Raw genomic sequence first — 18,850 nt, 5'->3', positions numbered from 1 at the left:
CGCAATCCCGGAAGGATTCCTTCGCAATCCCGGAAGGATTCGCTTCGCAATCCCGGAAGGATTCGCTTCGCAATCCCGGAAGGATTCGCTTCGCAATCCCGGAAGGATTCGCTTCGCAATCCCGGAAGGATTCGCTTCGCAATCCCGGAAGGATTCGCTACGCAATCCCGGAAGGATTCGCTTCGCAATCCAGAAAGGATTCGCTTCGGGATCCTGAAAGGATTCGCTTCGGAATCCCGAAAGGATTCGCTTCGCAATCCCGGAAGGATTCGCTTCGGAATCCCAAAAGGATTTGCTTCGGAATCCCGAAAGGATTCGCTTCGGAATCCCGAAAGGATTCGCTTCGCAATCCCGAAAGGATTCGCTTCGGAATCCTGAAAGGATTCGCTTCGGAATCCCAAAAAGGCTTCGATTCAGAATCCCAAAAAGGATTCGATTCAGAATCCCAAAAAGGCTTCGATTCAGAATCCCGAAAGGATTCGCTTCGGAATCCCGAAAGGATTCGCTTCGGAATCCCAAACACGCTTCGATTCAGAATCCCAAAAAGGCTTTAAATCAGAATCCCAAAAGGCTTCGATTCAGAATCCCAAAAGGCTTCGATACAGAATCCCAAAAGGCTTCGATTCAGAATCCCAAAAAAGCTTCGATTCAGAATCCCAAAAAGGTTTCGATTCAGAATCCCAAAGAGGCTTCGATTCAGAATCCCAAAAAGGCTTCGATTCAGAATCCCAAAAAGGCTTCGATTCAGAATCCCAAAAACGCTTCGATTCAAAATCCCAAAAAGGCTTCGGTTCAGAACCCCAAAAAGGCTTCGATACAGAATCCCAAAAGGCTTCGATTCAGAATCCCAAAAAGGCTTCGATTCAGAATCCCAAAAAGGCTTCGATACAGAATCCCAAAAAGGCTTCGATTCAGAATCCCAAAAACGCTTCGATTCAGAATCCCAAAAAGGCTTCGATTCAGAATCCCAAAAACGCTTCGATTCAAAATCCCAAAAAGGCTTCGGTTCAGAACCCCAAAAAAGCTTCGATTCAGAATCCCAAAAGGCTTCGATTCAGAATCCCAAAAAGGCTTCGATTCAGAATCCCAAAAAGGCTTCGGTTCAGAATGCCAAAAGGCTTCTATTCAGAATTCCAAAAAGCTTCGTTTCAGAATCCCAAAAGGCTTCGATTCAGAATCTCAAAATGGCTTCGATTCAGAATCCCAAAATGGCTTCGATTCAGAATCCCAATAAGGCTTCGATTCAGAATCCCAAAATGGCTTCGATTCAGAATCCCAAAATGGCTTCGATTCAGAATCCCAAAAAAGCTTCGATTCAGAATCCCAAAAAGGCTTCGATTATGAATCCCAAAAAGGCTTCGATTTAAAATCCCAAAATGGCTTCGATTCAGAATCCCAAAAAGGCGTCGATTCAGAATCCCACGAAGGCTTCGATTCGGAATCCCAAAAAGGCTTCGATTCAGAATCCCAAAAAGGCTTCGATTCAGAATCCCAAAAAGGCTTCGATTCAGAATCCAAAAAAGGCTTCGATTCAGAATCTTAAAAAGGCTTCGACTCAGAACCCAAAAAGGCTTCGATTCAGAATCCCAAAAAGGCTTCGATTCAGAATCCCAAAAAAGCTTCGATTCAGAATCCCAAAAAGGCTTCGATTCAGATTCCCAAAAAAGCTTCGATTCAGAATTCCAAAAAGGCTTCGATTCAGAATCCCAAAAAGGCTTCGATTCTGAATCCCAAAAAGGCTTCGATTCAGAATCCCAAAAAGGCTTCGATTCAGAATCCCAAAAAGGCTTCGATTCAGAATCCCAAAAAGGCTTCGATTCAGAATCCCAAAGAGGCTTCGATTCAGAACCCACAAAAGCTTCGATTCAAAATCCCAAAAAGGCTTCGGTTCAGAAAAAAAATTCAGAAACATACCTTCCCTTCCAAAACCTCCACATGGTAGAGAGAGGGGTCTTGAACCATCTTAAAAACCTTCCCCGGTCCCAAAAACCTCTTCATACAAATTTTCACACCGATCGGTTTAGTAGTTTTCAAGTCTATAAACGTCAGACAGACAGAAATTCATTTTTATGTATATAGAAGAAGATTTAAAATTAAGGAAAAGCTTAATTGTAAATGGGCTACATTGACCCTCTCTATCTACGCTAATGACAATCAAGCATGTACGTACCTAAGCGTTCAAGTGCCAGAAGAGCCCCAACCGGAAAATAAAGTGAAAAAAAAATCAAAACCGAAATCGGAAAAAGTGCACCCACTCGGAAAAAGTCGAAGAGTGTTTCACTGTGGCATATTTATTTCCACTTCAACGAAGAAAAGGGGGGAATGGTGGTGGGATGTAGTGGGGCCAGTTTGTTTTGTTTACATCGATCGCTGTCAGTGAAAGTGAAACCGAGAAAAGTGCGCCACACCGCCCGCCACCACATCGTCAGTCAATGCGATGGGAATACTTACGGCGTGCATGCGGCGTCGTCATCGTCGTCTTTTACGGCCATGTGGAAAAGTGCGATCGCGAGTGCGATTGGGGTTGATCGTTATTAGTGCTCTATATTATTGCACCACGCCGTGAGGTTCTTAAATAATGGCAGTGAGGAGAACGTTCCATTCTGAAGTGAAAATATAATATTCGGTGAACAATTCCCGAAATTTGTAATTTAATGCCATCGAAGAATTAGTAAAGAAAGTAAAACATTGATTTAAAACTTTTCAAGTTCAACTATATTAAATTTTGAATCGTATTTTTTTTTCAAATCTTAAAATGTTTCATTCTTGGCATATCCTGGAAAGGTTTTTGAATTCTTTGATATTTACTTTTAATATTTCTTAATATCTGCCAAATATCGCTGTATAAATTGTAGCTAATAGTGTCCCGTTGTATGAATAAAGCTGAATCGAATAAAGAAGCTCCCAGGTAGAAATAATTGTTTATCCACCCACCCGGTACTGCTGTTTTTGTAAAAAAATAAAACCTATTGCGGTGGCGTAGAAACGTGTGCGGAAGCTGAGCGGAGCCGCATCATCTCTCACTGCCATCAGTAGTTGAAAAGCCAAAACAGAAACGGAGGTAAATCTCGTCGAGTGGTGCCCGCGCATATATGAAGAAGTAGGTATGCGCGTGGTGATATCAACTTGGATGTTGTTGTTACTACTTATTGGATATATGATTGGCGAAACGAATGGACGAATAGCATTCGGAACTCGAGAAAGAGTAATCGAAGCAACATTAAGCATCCACTCGAGAAGGGTGGTTCCTTGGAAATCTGGTTTCTTGTGTGGGATTTGAAGATTGGATTGTTATTTCGATGCCTACAAGGTAGATATTTTGAACTCCCAGATGGTGGCAGAAGTAGAAACTCTGGTAAAGAATATTCGATCGCATAACGATGATTCATTCTATCATTGATTCTTATGAACTATTCCGAACATCATACGTATAAAAACGGCTTCGCTAGAGACAACGATCCGCAGATTAAAATAAAATATGCACAAGAGAACGTTTGAAAAATGATTCAAGGTTATGCGAGGTGAGTTTACAATGTGTAGAAACTGCTACGCATCCAACCTGCATGTTTCAGGAACTTCAGTAAACAATTCAAAGGGTTACTAATAAAGGGTTGATTGCTTGAAAAACCATTAGTTGCTAAAAGCAATGGAAAAACAAACAGCTTGGAAAGGTTTGAAGAGGCTTCCAGCTAAGAAGCTTGGAAAGGCCTCCACCATGGAAGTTTGGAAAGACTTCCACCTTTGAAAGTTTGGAAAGCATTCTTCCTTCTTAGAAGCGTGGAAAAGCTTCAACCTCGAAAATTCGGAAAGGCTTCCATTTTGGAAGCTTTGAAAGGTTTCCACCTTGGAAGCTTGGAAAGGCGTCCCCCTTGGAAGCTTGGAAAGGCTTCCCCCTTGGAAGCTTGGAAAGGCTTCCCCCTTGGAAGCTTGGAAAGGCTTCCACCTTGGAAGCTTGGAAAGGCTTCCACCTTGGAAGCTTGGAAAGGCTTCCACTTTGGAAGCTTGGCCTCCACCTTGGAAGCTTGGAAAGGCTTCCATCTTGGAAGCTTGGAAAGGCTTCCATCTTGGAAGCTTGGAAAGGCTTCCATCTTGGAAGCTTGGAAAGGCTTCCATCTTGGAAGCTTGGAAAGGCCTCCACCATGGAAGTTTGGAAAGACTTCCACCTTTGAAAGTTTGGAAAGCATTCTTCCTTCTTAGAAGCGTGGAAAAGCTTCAACCTCGAAAATTCGAAAAAGGCTTCCATTTTGGAAGCTTTGAAAGGTTTCCACCTTGGAAGCTTGGAAAGGCGTCCCCCTTGGAAGCTTGGAAAGGCTTCCCCTTGAAGCTTGGAAGGCTTCCCCTTGGAAGCTTGGAAGGCTTCCACCTTGGAAGCTTGGAAAGGCTTCCACCTTGGAAGCTTGGAAGGCTTCCATCTTGGAAGCTTGGAAGGCTTCCATCTTGGAAGCTTGGAAAGGCTTCCATCTTGGAAGCTTGGAAAGGCTTCCATCTTGGAAGCTTGGAAAGGCTTCCATCTTGGAAGCTTGGAAAGGCTTCCATCTTGGAAGCTTGGAAAGGCTTCCACCTTGGAAGCTTGGAAAGGCTTCCATCTTGGAAGCTTGGAAAGGCTTTCATCTTGGAAGCTTGGAAAGGTTTCCATTTTGGAAGCTTTAAAGGCTTCCATCTTGGAAGCTTGGAAAGGCTTCCATCTTGGAAGCTTGGAAAGGCTTCCATCTTGGAATCTTGGAAAGCTTTAAAGGCTTCCACCTTGGATGCTTGGAAAGGCTTCCACCTTGGAAGCTTGGAAAGGCTTCCACCTTGGAAGCTTGGAAAGGCTTCCACCTTGGAAGCTTGGAAAGGCTTCCACCTTGGAAGCTTGGAAAGGCTTCCACCTTGGAAGCTTGGAAAGGCTTCCATCTTGGAAGCGTGGAAAGGCTTCTACCTTGGAAGCTTGGAAAGGCTTCCACCTTGGAAGCTTGGAAAGGCTTCCACCCTGGAAGCTTGGAAAGGCTTCCACCCTGGAAGCTTGGAAAGGCTTCCACCCTGGAAGCTTGGAAAGGCTTCCACCCTGGAAGCTTGGAAAGGCTTCCACCCTGGAAGCTTGGAAAGGCTTCCACCCTGGAAGCTTGGAAAGGCTTCCACCTGGAAGCTTGGAAGGCTTCCACTTTGGAAGCTTGGAAGGGCTTCCACCCTGGACGATTGCAAAGGCTTCCACCTTGGAAGCTTCCATCTTGGAAGCTTGGAAAGGCTTCCATCTTGGAAGCTTGGAAAGGCTTCCATCTTGGAAGCTTGGAATGGCTTCCACCTTGGAAGCTTGGAAAGGCTTCCACTTTGGAAGCTTGGCCTCCACCTTGGAAGCTTGGAAAGGCTTCCATCTTGGAAGCTTGGAAAGGCTTCCATCTTGGAAGCTTGGAAAGGCTTCCACCTTGGAAGCTTGGAAAGGCTTCCACCTTGGAAGCTTGGAAAGGCTTCCACCTTGGAAGCTTGGAAAGGCTTCCACCTTGGAAAGGCTCCCACCTTGGAAGCTTGGAAGGGCTTCCACCTTGGAAGCTTGGAAAGGCTTCCACCTTGGAAGCTTGGAAAGGCTTCCACCTTGGAAGCTTGGAAAGGCTTCCACCTTGGAAGCTTGGAAAGGCTTCCACCTTGGAAGCTTGGAAAGGCTTCCACCTTGGAAGCTTGGAAAGGCTTCCACCTTGGAAGCTTGGAAAGGCTTCCATTTTCGAAGCTTGGGAAGGCTTCCATCTTGGAAGCTTGGAAACGCTTCCACCTTGGAAGCTTGGTAAGTCCCATCTAGAGCGAATAAGGAAAATGAAATTATTTTTTCTCTCCACCTGTTTTTGGTCTCACTCTTTTTTTGTGTGTGAACATTTTCGTTAAGAAACCAATACTCGCTTAACTTTTCAAAAGGACCTAAGTAACATTTTTTTCATGAATTAATTTGAATAGCGCAATCAACAGAACAACGTGAAAGCTTTTGATTGCAGTACTAAAAATAATTCATGAAAAAAATGTTGCTTAGGTCCTTTTGAAAAGTTAAGCGAGAATAATGCTATTGGGTTAAGGTTTTTCCACGAGAGTTATCAAATGCCGATCACTTGGGCCGTATTGCACATCAACTCTACACCATTTCGCATTTCCATCACATGCACTTACATCATCCAAACAATTCAACACCGGCAGAAAATGAAAACAGAAAACGCTACGGACGCTGTGATGTCGAAGATACAGGCGCCACACAAACGCATCACATCCATTCACGTGTCTTTTGATAGCAGTCATGGAAGTGAAATCTCGACAATTACTTGTTCCCAACTGGAACTGAAATATGAGAGCGCGGCTGCTCACCGCCGGCCGTGTCTGCACCGGATGGTGACGCTCGTTCACTTGAAATACATGTGTCTTGCATGAACCTGGTCCCCATTATCGAATTGAAGTGGGGTTATTTATCTGAGTTGCGTGTAGTGCACCACCACTTATGGCTGGCTATATATCAGTATCCGTCCCGAAAGATATGGGGTCTGTCAAGAAAGATGAGAACTCCGTCCGTACCGCAGCCAGCGACATGGTTTTGGAGGTCGTCCGTCGTCAACAGTCTAAAAATAAATGCGATCACTTTTCTCCGGATGCAAATAAGTTTGAGGATAGGTGAATAAGGCAGTGACTTCTTTATAAGCGAAATCATTGGACGATAACTAATGTAAAGTTTTTGATTATTCTAAGAGCTGTGCTATTGTATGGGAGAACATTTCACAAATTAAGAAATTAATAGCGTTACGAAAAATTGAAAGTTTTTTGCGGCTAAGTCGAACATTTTTTATGTTTTCCTCAACGTTTTTTTTTTCAAATTTCTTTTTTTTTCGGTATTTGCTCGGAATATTCTTCGAAATTCTAACTGAACATTCTTTGCAATTTCTTGGGATTTTTTTTGAATTTTCTACGGTATTTTTCTGAATTTCCTCGAAAAATTCATAAGGAAATTATTCTAAATTTCCTAGGAATATCCTTTGGAGCACCCAATGAAATTTACGCGGAAAGTTTTTGTGGAATTTCTTTGGAAATTTTCCAGAATTCTTCCTTTTTGTTTATTAATCGTAAAATTCTTCAAAATTTCCTAGGAAAATTCTTAACAGTTTCTTCAGTGAATTTTGTGGAATTTCCTCGAGAAATTCTTCAAAATTTTGTCGGATTTTTCACAGGTTTTTTTTTAAATAATTTTATATGGAAAATTCTCCAGGTTTTTGATTCTCTAAATATGCGAAAATTCACTTAAGATGGCTTTTGGTATGCAAGTAGAGATCAAATGCAGTAATGGAAATGAGCATTCAATTTAACCAGACCGCATCGTGCTTTCGTGCTGTGCGGTTCTTTCTCTCTTTGCGGAAGGAAGTTTTTAATACTACCCGAAGCTATTTTAATTTCAACGGTGCTTCTTAGCGCTATTTGTACCCACTGATCCCGTTACGATCTTTGCAAGGACCCGTGCCTTCGTTTTACGTTGGACCCGTTTGCGGAAGTAAAATTCCGACAAGCGGTGGTAATCCTGCAGGGGGGAAGGGTCATTTGGCCGAAACCCATTCGGCCGAAAGCCATTTGGCCGAATGCCACTAGGCCGAAAGTTGTTTGGCCGAATATACCATTTGGCCGAACAGACCATTAGGCCGAAAGTCATTTGGCAGAATGGGTCATTTGGCCGAAAGGGTCGTTTGGCCGAAAGGTTCATTAGGCCGAAAGTCATTTGGCCGAATGGGTCGTTTGGCCGAAAGGGTCATTAGGCCGAATGAGTCGTTTGGCCGAATGGGTCATTTGGCCGAATCGGTCGTTTTGCCGAAAGGGTCGTTTGGCCGAATGGGTCGTTTGGCCGAATGGGTCGTTTGGCCGAATGGGTCGTTTGGCCGAATGGGTCGTTTGGCCGAATGGGTCGTTTGGCCGAATGGGTCGTTTGGACGAATGTGTCATTTGGCCGAATGGGTCGTTTGGCCGAAAGGGTCGTTTGGCCGAAAGGCTCGTTTGGTCGAAAGGGTCATTAGGTCGAAAGGGTCATTTAGCCGAATGGGTTATTTGGCCGAAATTAATCTTCACACTGTAAAAAGTGAGAAGCGCGATATTAGTAGTGAGACGTCTCACTACCAACTTCGCAGACGTCTCACTTCTCACTCCTCATTTATCACTTCTCGCTGTCAAAAGTAAGAAACACAAAGTAAGTAGGGAGACGTCTCACTACTCACGTCGCGCTTTTCACTTTTTATAGTGAGAAGAGAAAAATGAAGAAAGAGAAGTAAGACGTCTCACTTCCCACTTCTTTTTTCTCATTTCTCACTTCTCATTGTGAAAAGTGAGTAGTGTGACGTCTCACTACTCACTTTTCACAGTGAGAAGCGAGAAATGAAGAGTGAAGTGAGATGTTTCACTTTTTCACTTTTTATAGTGAGAAGAAAAAATTAAAAAGAGAAGTAAGACGTCTCACTTCCACTTCTTTTCTTATTTCTCACTTCTCATTGTGTGAAGTGAAAAGTGAGACGTCTCACTACTCACTTTTCACAGTGAGAAGCGAGAAATGAGGAGTGAGAAGTGATACGTCTCCCTTTTCACTTTTCACAGTGAGAAGAAAAAATAGAAAGAGAAGTAAGACGTCTCACTTCCCACTTATCTTTTCTCATTTATCACTTCTCATTGCGAAAAGTGAGTAGTGAGACGTCTCACTACTCACTTTTCACAGTGAGAAGCGAGAAATGAGGAGTGAGAAGTGAGACGTCTCAATACTCACTCCTCATTTCTCGCTCCTTATTGTGAAAAGTGAGTAGTGCGAAGTGATTAGTGAGACGTCTCAATACTCACTTTGCGCTTCTCTTTTTTTTACAGCGAAAAGTGATAAATGAGGAGTGAGAAGTGAGACGTCTCACCTTTCACTCCTCATTTCTAGCTTCTCACTGTGAAAAGTGAGTGGTGCGAAGTGATTAGTGAGACGTCTCACTACTCACTTTGCGCTTCTCTTTTTTTACAGCGAAAAGTGATAAATGAGGAGTGAGAAGTGAGACGTCTCACTTTGTGAGAAGTGAGACGTCTCACTAATCACTTCGCACCACTCACTTTTCACAGTGAGGAGCGAGAAATGAGGAGTGAGAGGTGAGACGTCTCACTTCTCACTTCTCTTTTCTCATTTCTCACTTCTCATTGTGAAAAGTGAGTAGTGAGACGTCTCGCTACTCACTTTTCACAGTGAGAAGCGAGAAATGAGGAGTGAAAAGTGTGACGTCTCAGTACTCACGTCGCGCTTTTCACTTTTATAGTGAGAAGAAAAATGGAAAAAAGAGAAGTAAGACGTCTCACTTCCCACTTCTCTTTTCTAATTTCTCACTTCTCATTGTGAAAAGTGAGTAGTGAAACGTCTCACTACTCACTTTTCACAGTGAGAAGCGAGAAATGAGGAGTGAGAAATGAGACGTCTCAATACTCACTTTGCGCTTCTCACTTTTTACAGCGAGAAGTGATAAATGAGGAGTGAGAAGTGAGACGTCTCACTTCTCACTCCTCATTTCTCGCTTCTCACTGTGAAAAGTGAGTAGTGCGAAGTGATTAGTGAGACGTCTAACTACTCACTTTGTGCTTCTTATTTTTTACAGCGAGAAGTGATAAATGAGGAGTGAGACGTCTCACTTCTCACTCCTTATTTATCACTTTTCGTTGGAAAAAAAGAGAAGCGCAAAGTGAGTAGTGAGACGTCTCATCAATCACTTCGCGCTTCTCACTTTTTACAGCGTGAAGTTATGAATGAAGAGTGAGAAGTGAGACGTCTCACTTCTCACTGATCGATGTAAAATTGGGTAGTAAGACGTCTCTCTCCCAACTTCTCACTACTCACTTTTTACATCGAGAAGTGATAAATGAGGAGTGAGAAGTGAGACGTCTCACTTCTCACTCCTCATTTATCATTTCACGCTGTGAAAAGTGAGAAGCGCGAAGTGAGTAGTGAGACATCTCACTACTAATTTCGCGCTTCTCACTTTTTACAGTGAGAAAAGAAAAATGAAGAGTGAGAAGTAAGACGTCTCTCTTCTCATTGCTAATTCTCACTTTTCAAATGAACTATTCAGCTAAATGTCCTATTCGGCCAAATGACCCTTTCGGCCAAACGACCCTTTCGACCAAATTACCCTTTCGGCCGAATGACCCTTTTGCCCAAATGATCCTTTCGGCTAAATGATCCTTTCGGCCAAACGACCCTTTCGGTTAAACGACCCTTTTGGCCAAATGACCCTTTCGGCCTAATGACCTTTTCGGCCAAACGACCCATTCGGCCAAACGACCTATTCGGCCAAACGACCATTTCGGCCAAACGACTTTTCGGCCAAACGACCCTTTCGGCCCAATGACCATTTCGGCCAAATGACCCATTCAGCCAAACGTTCATTTCGGTCAAACGACCTTTTCGGCCAAATTACCCATTCGGCCAAACGACCCTTTCGGCCAAACGACCCTTTCGGCCAAACAACCCATTCGGCCAAACGACCCATTCGGTCTAATGACCCTTTCGGCCAAATGACTTTCGGCCAAATGACCCTTTCGACCAAACAACCCTTTCGGCCAAACGACCCTATCGGCCAAATGACTTTCGGCCAGATGGGTTTCGGCCTAATGGTCTGTTCGGCCTAGTGGCATTCGGCCAAATGGCTTTCGGCCGAATGGGTTTCGGCCAAATGACCCTTCCCCTCCTGCAGGGACACCGTTCTGGGAAAAAACCTCTTAGAAGGTCACGTCTCCACGCTCAGCAATGAGTATTAATAAAAACAAGAGGAAGGGGGAGTCTTTGAATTCTCCACTTCCTTCTAAGAAACAAGGTTTCAAGACCGTCCTGCCAAAGCGCGGAAAAATAGAAGGAAGCTGGAGAATTCAGATATTCCTTCAAACTCTAATGTCGGAAATAATTTTTCTCCTATCGAACTGAGCAATCAGTTCGATTTGATTAATGATGATATTGAGCAAATCGAATCTAGCCCAGGTGATTCGATTCATGCGAAAAAGCAAAGGATTCCGCCGATTGTGGTATCTGTTGCCGAGTTTTCTGGCTTCAGGAATGAGATTTTGAGTAACCTTCAGGGGATCAAGGTTTCATTTCAGATTGCTAGGAAGGGTGACTGCCGCGTTTTGCCGGGATCCTTTGACGATCGCAAACGTCTTCTTCAGTATTTAACTGGGAAGCGCCATAAATTCTTCACATACGACGACAAAACTGAGCGATTGTTCAAAGTCGTCTTGAAAGGTCTCCCCAGTGATGATAAATCACTGGATGAGATTAAAATTGAAATTTCTCAATTACTTGGATTTTCACCAGTCCAAGTAATTAAGATGAAAAAGAAATCCCACTCTGGTACTTCCCTGAGGGGCATTGAACTAAATAATATGAAAAGTTTGGAAAAGGCCTGTATTATGTCTCATGTCCGTGTTACATGGGAACATTTCCGCAGGCCTGGGGGAAATTTCCAAAGCCCCACCCAGTGCCGTAAGTGCCAAAAGTGGGGTCACGGAACCAAACATTGTCACATGGATGCTAAATGCATGATTTGTGGTGGAACCTCTCACGCCAAGGACGCATGTCCTGTGAGAGAAGATTCCAATAAATTTAAGTGCGCAAACTGTGGGGGCAATCATAAATCCAATTTCTGGGAATGCCTTCACGCAAAAAAGTTTTGAATTCCCGTGCAAAATTGATGACGGGAAATTCCAATCGGATCCCAGATTCGACGGGTAGAAATTTCTCAAACGCTCAAATTTCGAAACCGGTTACCGGTCGAGCAATTCATACCCACCACAATTCACAAACAAATTTTGCCGCTCGTCAACGGGTAGCAAGCACTTCAGTAAATTCCAATTTTTCCAATGTACCTACGTATGCAAACATCACTGCTGGTAGACAAAATTTCTCTTCTCAAAATGAGGTTTATACCCATGTCCCAACGGAAAATAACGGTCATGTTGCCGATTCAGGTAGCATGACTGCTTCCGATTTTGATTTTTAACTGAACAATTGCATCACATGATTGATGCAATGTTCAAAACAAATACCATTCCTGAAGCAGTTCAGGTTGGTATAAAGTACACACAAAAATTGTTATCGGACTCCGTTTCAATGGATCCAAATAATTGTGTGAAAGTTCTAAATTGGAATGCCCGCTCTCTAAAGGGTAAGGAAGATGAATTATTCAACTTCCTTTCAGTTCATAATGTGCATATTGCCATTATAACTGAAACGTATTTAAAACCAGGACTCTCCATTAAAAGAGATCCAAACTATTTTATCTACAGAAATGATCGTCTTGACAGCGCCTGTGGTGGGGTCGCCATTGTCATTAATAGACGTATCAAACATAAATTATTTTCTTCGTTTGAAACCAAAGTTTTTGAAACCTTGGGAGTTTCTGTTGAAACAAATTTTGGACAATTTTCCTTCATTGCAGCCTACTTGCCTTTTCAATGCAATGGGCAGCAAAAGAACTTGTTGAAAGCTGATCTTCAAATTCTCACTCGCAACAAATCAAAATTCTTCGTAATTGGTGACTTCAATGCCAAACACCGTTCATGGAATAATGCTCAAAGCAATTCCAATGGTAAAATTTTATTTGAAGATTGTTCTGCGGGATATTATACTATTCAATATCCCAATGGACCAACTTGTTTTTCTTCCAGTCGAAATCCTTCTACAATTGATTTAGTTTTAACGGATTCAAGTCAGCTGTGTGGCCAATTGGTAACTCATGCTGACTTTGACTCTGATCATCTTCCTGTGACATTTGAAATCTCACAAGAAGCCATTTATAATCCAATCAGCTCTACTTTTAATTATCATAGAGCTGATTGGGATTCTCTCAAAACGTATATCGATAGGAATTTTGATGTTGATATTCCTCTCGATACCAAAAGTGATATTGATAATGCTCTCGTATCTTTGACAAATTTAATTGTCGAAGTCAGAGGCATTGCAATTCCTAAATGTGAAACTAAATTCAACTCCATTATTATTGACGACGATCTTCAGCTACTGATCCGTCTTAAAAATGTGAGAAGAAGGCAATACCAAAGAACTCGCGATCCCGCGTTGAAAGTTATTTGGCGAGATTTGCAAAATGAAATTAAAAAACGTTTCGCTATTCTGAGAAATACCAACTTTGAGAATAATGTCTCGAAGTTGGATCCCAGTTCGAAACCCTTTTGAAATTAACAAAAATTCTTAAAAACCTCAAAAGCCAATTCCAGCGCTTAAAGAGGGAAATAAAATTTTATTAACAAATGGCGAAAAGGCTCAAAAACTTGCTCAGCAGTTCGAGAGTGCCCATAATTTTAGTCTAGGTCTCACTAGTCCAATTGAGGATCAGGTTACACGAAGCTTCGAAGACATTCTCGATCAAGATAATGTTTTTGACCCTTCGTTGGGAACTAATTTTGGATGAAGTGAGATCTATTACTAGAAAGTTTAAAAATATGAAAGGTGATGATGGTATTTTCTACATACTTATCAAAAAACTTCCTGAGAGCTCTTTATCCTTTTTGGTTAATTTATTTAACAAATGTTTTCAATTGGCATACTTTCCAGATAAATGGAAAAACGCCAAAGTTGTTCCAATTTTGAAGCCGGACAAAAATCCAGCTGATGCTTCTAGTTATCGCCCAATCAGTTTGCTTTCTTCAATAAGCAAACTGTTTGAAAAGATTATTTTAAATAGAATGATGGTTCATATTAATGACAATTCTATTTTTGCTGATGAACAATTTGGTTTTCGCCATGGGCATTCAACCACCCATCAGTTATTAAGAGTAACGAATTTAATTCGGCTCAACAAATCTGAAGGATATTCGACTGGAGTTGCTCTTCTTGATATAGAGAAAGCATTTGACAGTGTTTGGCATGAAGGTTTGATTGTAAAATTGATGAATTTTAATTTTCCTCTGTACATCATTAAACTGATCCAAAATTATTTATCAGATCGCTCACTGCAGGTAAACTATCAGAATACTAAATCTGATAGATTACCTGTAAGGGCTGGTGTCCCCAAGGCAGCATACTGGGGCCCATATTGTATAACATTTTTACTTCTGACTTACCTGATTTACCACCAGGGTGTCAAAAATCTTTGTTTGCAGATGACACAGGTCTCTCAGCCAAAGGGCGAAGCCTTCGTGTCATTTGTAGTAGATTGCAAAAAGTTTGGATATTTTCTCCACTTACTTGCAAAAATGGAAAATTTCCCGAATGCTTCCAAAACTCAGCTTATAATTTTCCCACATAAGCCGAGAGCTTCTTATTTGAAACCTTCTAGCAGACATATTGTCACTATGAATGGGGTTCCAATTAATTGGTCTAGCGAAGCTAAATATTTAGGACTTCTGCTAGATCAAAAATTAACTTTAAAAATCACATTGAAGGCCTTCAAGCCAAATGTAACAAATATATTAAGTGTCTATATCCACTTATAAACAGAAAATCAAAACTTTGTCTTAAGAACAAACTTTTGATTTACAAACAAATTTTAGACCTGCCATGTTGTATGCTGTGCCAATATGGACTAGTTGCTGCAATACCAAAAAGAAGACACTTCAGAGAATTCAAAATAAAATTTTGAAAATTAAACTGAAGTTGCCTCCGTGGTATAGTACCAATGAACTTCATAGAATTTCTAATATTGAGACATTGCAACAAATGTCCAACAAAATAATTTCCAATTTTAGACAAAAATCGTTGCAATCTTCTATTTCAACGATTAACTCCTTGTACCCTTAGTATAAAATAGGTTAAGATTAGTTTAAGTTGAAAACATTGTAATTCCTACATGGTTCAATTCAACCAGAGGAAAAATTCTAACTGCCAGAGGCAATTGAAATGTATTAATAATAACTAAAAAGTAACATAGCAAATAAGGATGATAGTGTTAAGAAAACACGGTACACCTAGTCTAAGAGATGAATGCATGTATTAGATAATTAGCAAATAAAATTAGTTAAAAAAATCATAAGGGTTGTGTACAAGACACGACCGCCCGACGTAAACTACGTAAAACAGTTTGGTGAAATGAAGAATCTAGCAAGTCCCATCATTCATGAATATTACAAAATTGCTCTTTTGATTACTTATGAGACAACATTGGTTTCGAGCAATATTCAAAACATGAAATATGTTGGATACGACAATTTAAAATTTACTTTTTTATGGCTGTTTAAAGCCAAATTTGTTAAATTCTCGAAATATGTATAATACGAGAAGTTTAGTTTTGTTTGTTCAATTTGTTAGGGTTTTCCCTTTAAAAAAATCAATTTTTTTTGTTGTTTTTTTACGAAAAATCTTCTAAATGAGTTTAACTAAATTTGGGTATTTCTATTGCAAATAATAATTTGTCAGGTTAAATTGCAATCTTTACTGTATTTAACCATTAAAATGTCAGTAATCAATGATAATTACCGTCAAATCACAGAAAGCGCACCACAAAGCGCTCTCGTGATTTCGCTACTGACGGCATCGTTTGGTTGAACTGTCGCCATCGCCATTTGCACTTTGAATAAAATTAGTTTCGGATAAATATTCTCTTGTATAAAATTTTGGTTCTAAAAAGAACTGATTCACCTTTTGATAATGCGCAATTCCAATCCCCAATAGCAAAAATGAAAATTTTAGTTGACTGCTACTGATATCATCCATACAAATAAATTTTCGAACTAACCGAAGTTCTGTGTAACTAATCGAAGTTTGTCACGGTTCAATTTTATATTGTTATTTTTCTCAATGGTACGCATTGGAAATCACTAACAGAACATAACCAAATTCATAATCTTGCTAGAAGATTTTACTGAACGCCAAGAGTGTGCTGGTCACTAGTGGTTGCACTTTGGAAAAATCCTCTCAGCTTAACAACATTTTTCCAAGATAATATGATGGTCATCAAAAGAATCGATTTACTTTAACTGACTCCAATCACTATCAGCAATTACCGCAGCTCCACCATTGACGACGCGACCAACATCAACGCGGCAGCCGTTGTCGCTTGGACCGCAACCGGACGAAATTTTCACTCCCGTGAGGCTGCCGTCCCGACCGTCGCTCTACCATCGTTGACTGCCGCCTATCGCTGTGGGATGCCTTTGTCGCTGGGATCGCTACCCAACGCCATGATCCACTCTCCGCCCGACAATCGCCTCCAATGCTGGTTCAAGGCTACAAATGAAGCATCGTGTCCGCTCTCTGAGAATGCTCTAACGAAAATGATGCGCACGTCCGAGACACGAGTCTTTTATGCATAGAGAAATGGAGCGATGAGCGAAAAGGTCCGTAATTTATAACAAACTGATGTCTGTGTTGGGGATGCAGGATTATTGATTGGGTCTGAATTTTTACTCGGTTTGGAAAGAATTGAAATTTCCACTAGTTTAACGTTGATAATCAAAAGTTACAAAAAAAATGCAAATTGGTGGAGAGTTTCCGAGGCGTTTGATATATAAATCTAAAAAATCCATCAAAAAATAAAGATTAACGTTTAAAATCTCATATAACTACGTGACGGTCCCCAATTTTGAGATTTTCATCTTACGCCCTGTATCAGCCCGAGTAGACGAAAATAGCTCAATAAAATCAAATGTTTATAAGATAGCAAAATGAGATATGGACATGATTGATATAAAAGATCAGTCAAACATATCAATATTTTGCACTTAAATACCATGAGGAGATCAAGTTATGCTATTTGTAAGAAGTGATCCATATCATACGCCATTGTTTGTTCATATCCATAGCATATCTTGATATTTAAAGGATATTTCGGTGCAAATTTTTGATATTGTTGCCTGTTCTTTTTTCACTTATATCAATCAAATCCATATCATGTTTTGTTTTTCTGTTTATGGCTTCTGCCCGGGAGAGCCTCCCCTTAGACATAGTTCACGTCAAAATGCGATCACATTACCAATTTACTATTCATTATTATTATTTATTCAGACTAAGGCCGAAGTGGCCTGTGCGGTATATAAGAGTCTTCTCCATTCGGCTCGGTCCATGGCTACACGTCGCCAACCACGCAGTTTACGGAGGGTCCGCAAGTCATCTTCCACCTGATCGATCCACCTTGCCCGCTGCGCACCTCGCCTTCTTGTGCCCGTCGGATCGTTGTCGAGAACCATTTTCACCGGGTTACTGTCCGACATTCTGGCTACGTGCCCGGCCCATCGCAGTCGTCCGATTTTCGCGGTGTGAACGATGGATGGTTCTTCCAACAGCTGATGCAATTCGTGGTTCATTCGCCTCCTCCACGTACCGTCCGCCATCTGCACCCCACCATAGATGGTACGCAGCACTTTCCTTTCGAAAACTCCAAGTGCGCGTTGGTCCTCCACGAGCATCGTCCAGGTCTCGTGTCCGTAGAGGACTACCGGTCTAATTAGCGTTTTGTAGATTGTCAGTTTGGTACGGCGGCGAACTCTATTCGATCGGAGCGTCTTGCGGAGTCCAAAGTACGTACGATTTCCAGCCACTATGCGTCTCCGAATTTCTCTGCTGGTGTCATTTTCGGCAGTCACCAGTGAGCCCAAGTACACAAATTCTTCTACCACCTCGATTTCGTCACCACCGATGCAAACTCGCGGTGGGTGGCTCACATTGTCTTCTCTTGAACCTCTTCCTATCATGTACTTCGTCTTCGACGTGTTGATGACTAGTCCGATCCGCCTCATCAGTCTGATGTAGGCTTCCTCCGTCTTCTCAAAGTTACGTGCCATAATATCTATGTCGTCGGCGAAACCAAATAGCTGGACGGACTTATTGAAAATTGTACCACTCGTGTTAATCCCTGCTCTTCGTATTACACCTTCCAAAGCGATGTTGAATAGCAAACACGAAAGACCATCACCTTGCCGTAACCCTCTGCGGGTTTCGAAGGGACTCGAGAATGCCCCTGAAACTCGAACTACGCACATCACCCGATCCATCATCGCTTTGATCAACCGTATCAGTTTATCCGGAAAACCGTGTTCGTGCATTAGCTGCCATAGCTGGTCCCGATCGATTGTATCATATGCGGCTTTGAAGTCGATGAATAGATGATGTGTGGAAACGTTGTATTTGCGGCATTTCTGCAGTACTTGGCGAATGGCAAACACCTGGTCCGTGGTGGAGCTTTTGCCCATAAAACCCGCCTCCCTTGCAATTGGTGCTAGTCGACGGCATAAAATTTGGAAGAGTACCTTGTAGGCGGCGTTTAGCAATGTGATTGCGCGGTAGTTGCTACAATCCAGCTTATCGCCCTTTTTGTAGATAGGACACACGACACCTTCCATCCACTCCTGCGGCAAAACTTCCTCCTCCCAAATCTTGGTAATGACCCAGTGCAGCGCTCTAGCCAGTGCCTCACCACCGTGTTTAAATAGCTCTCCTGGTAGTTGGTCAACCCCAGGGGCTTTGTTGTTCTTGAGCCGGCCAATCTCCTCCTGGATTTCCTGGAGATCCGGAGCCGGTAGAATTATGTCCTGCGCGCGTTCTCCCAGGTCCATCACCATACCGCCATCTTCGTCTGCCACATCGCCATTCAGGTGTTCTTCGTAGTGCTGCCGCCACCTTTGGATCACCTCACGCTCGTTCGTAAGAAGGTTCCCGTTTATGTCCTTACACATATCGGGCTGTGGCACGTGGCCCTTACGTGAACGGTTTAACTTCTCATAGAACTTTCGTGTGTTATTAGCGCGGTACAGTTGCTCCGTTTCTTCACGGTCTCGATCTTCCTGCTGGCGCTTTTTCTCCGGAAAATCGAGTTTTGTCTGTTCCACGCCCGTTTATATCGTGCCTCGTTCGCCCTCGTGCGGTGTTGCAGCAATCTCGCCCATGCTGCATTCTTCTCTTCCACTAACT

The 18,850-nt window shown here is 42.1% G+C and overlaps 1 protein-coding gene across 3 annotated transcripts in view; it reads left to right on the top strand.

Moving 5' to 3' along the window:
* Positions 1–18,850, top strand: part of LOC134202619 (uncharacterized) — a 708,184-nt gene that overhangs the window by 32,564 nt on the left and 656,770 nt on the right. The window contains exon 1 of one of the 3 annotated variants that reach the window (XM_062677653.1): positions 2,954–3,061. The exons of 1 other annotated variant lie outside the window; for it this stretch is intronic. The gene's annotated coding sequence lies outside the window, so the exon portion shown is untranslated. Of the gene's footprint in view, positions 1–2,953; positions 3,101–18,850 lie in introns of those variants that run through there. One more of the 3 variants, XM_062677640.1, reaches the window with a different exon arrangement.

This window comes from Armigeres subalbatus, chromosome 1, assembly GCF_024139115.2.
Source record: "Armigeres subalbatus isolate Guangzhou_Male chromosome 1, GZ_Asu_2, whole genome shotgun sequence".
Taxonomy (NCBI): domain Eukaryota; kingdom Metazoa; phylum Arthropoda; class Insecta; order Diptera; family Culicidae; genus Armigeres; species Armigeres subalbatus.
Note: the sequence above shows the minus strand (reverse complement) of the source record. Positions and strands in the feature narration are given on the sequence as shown.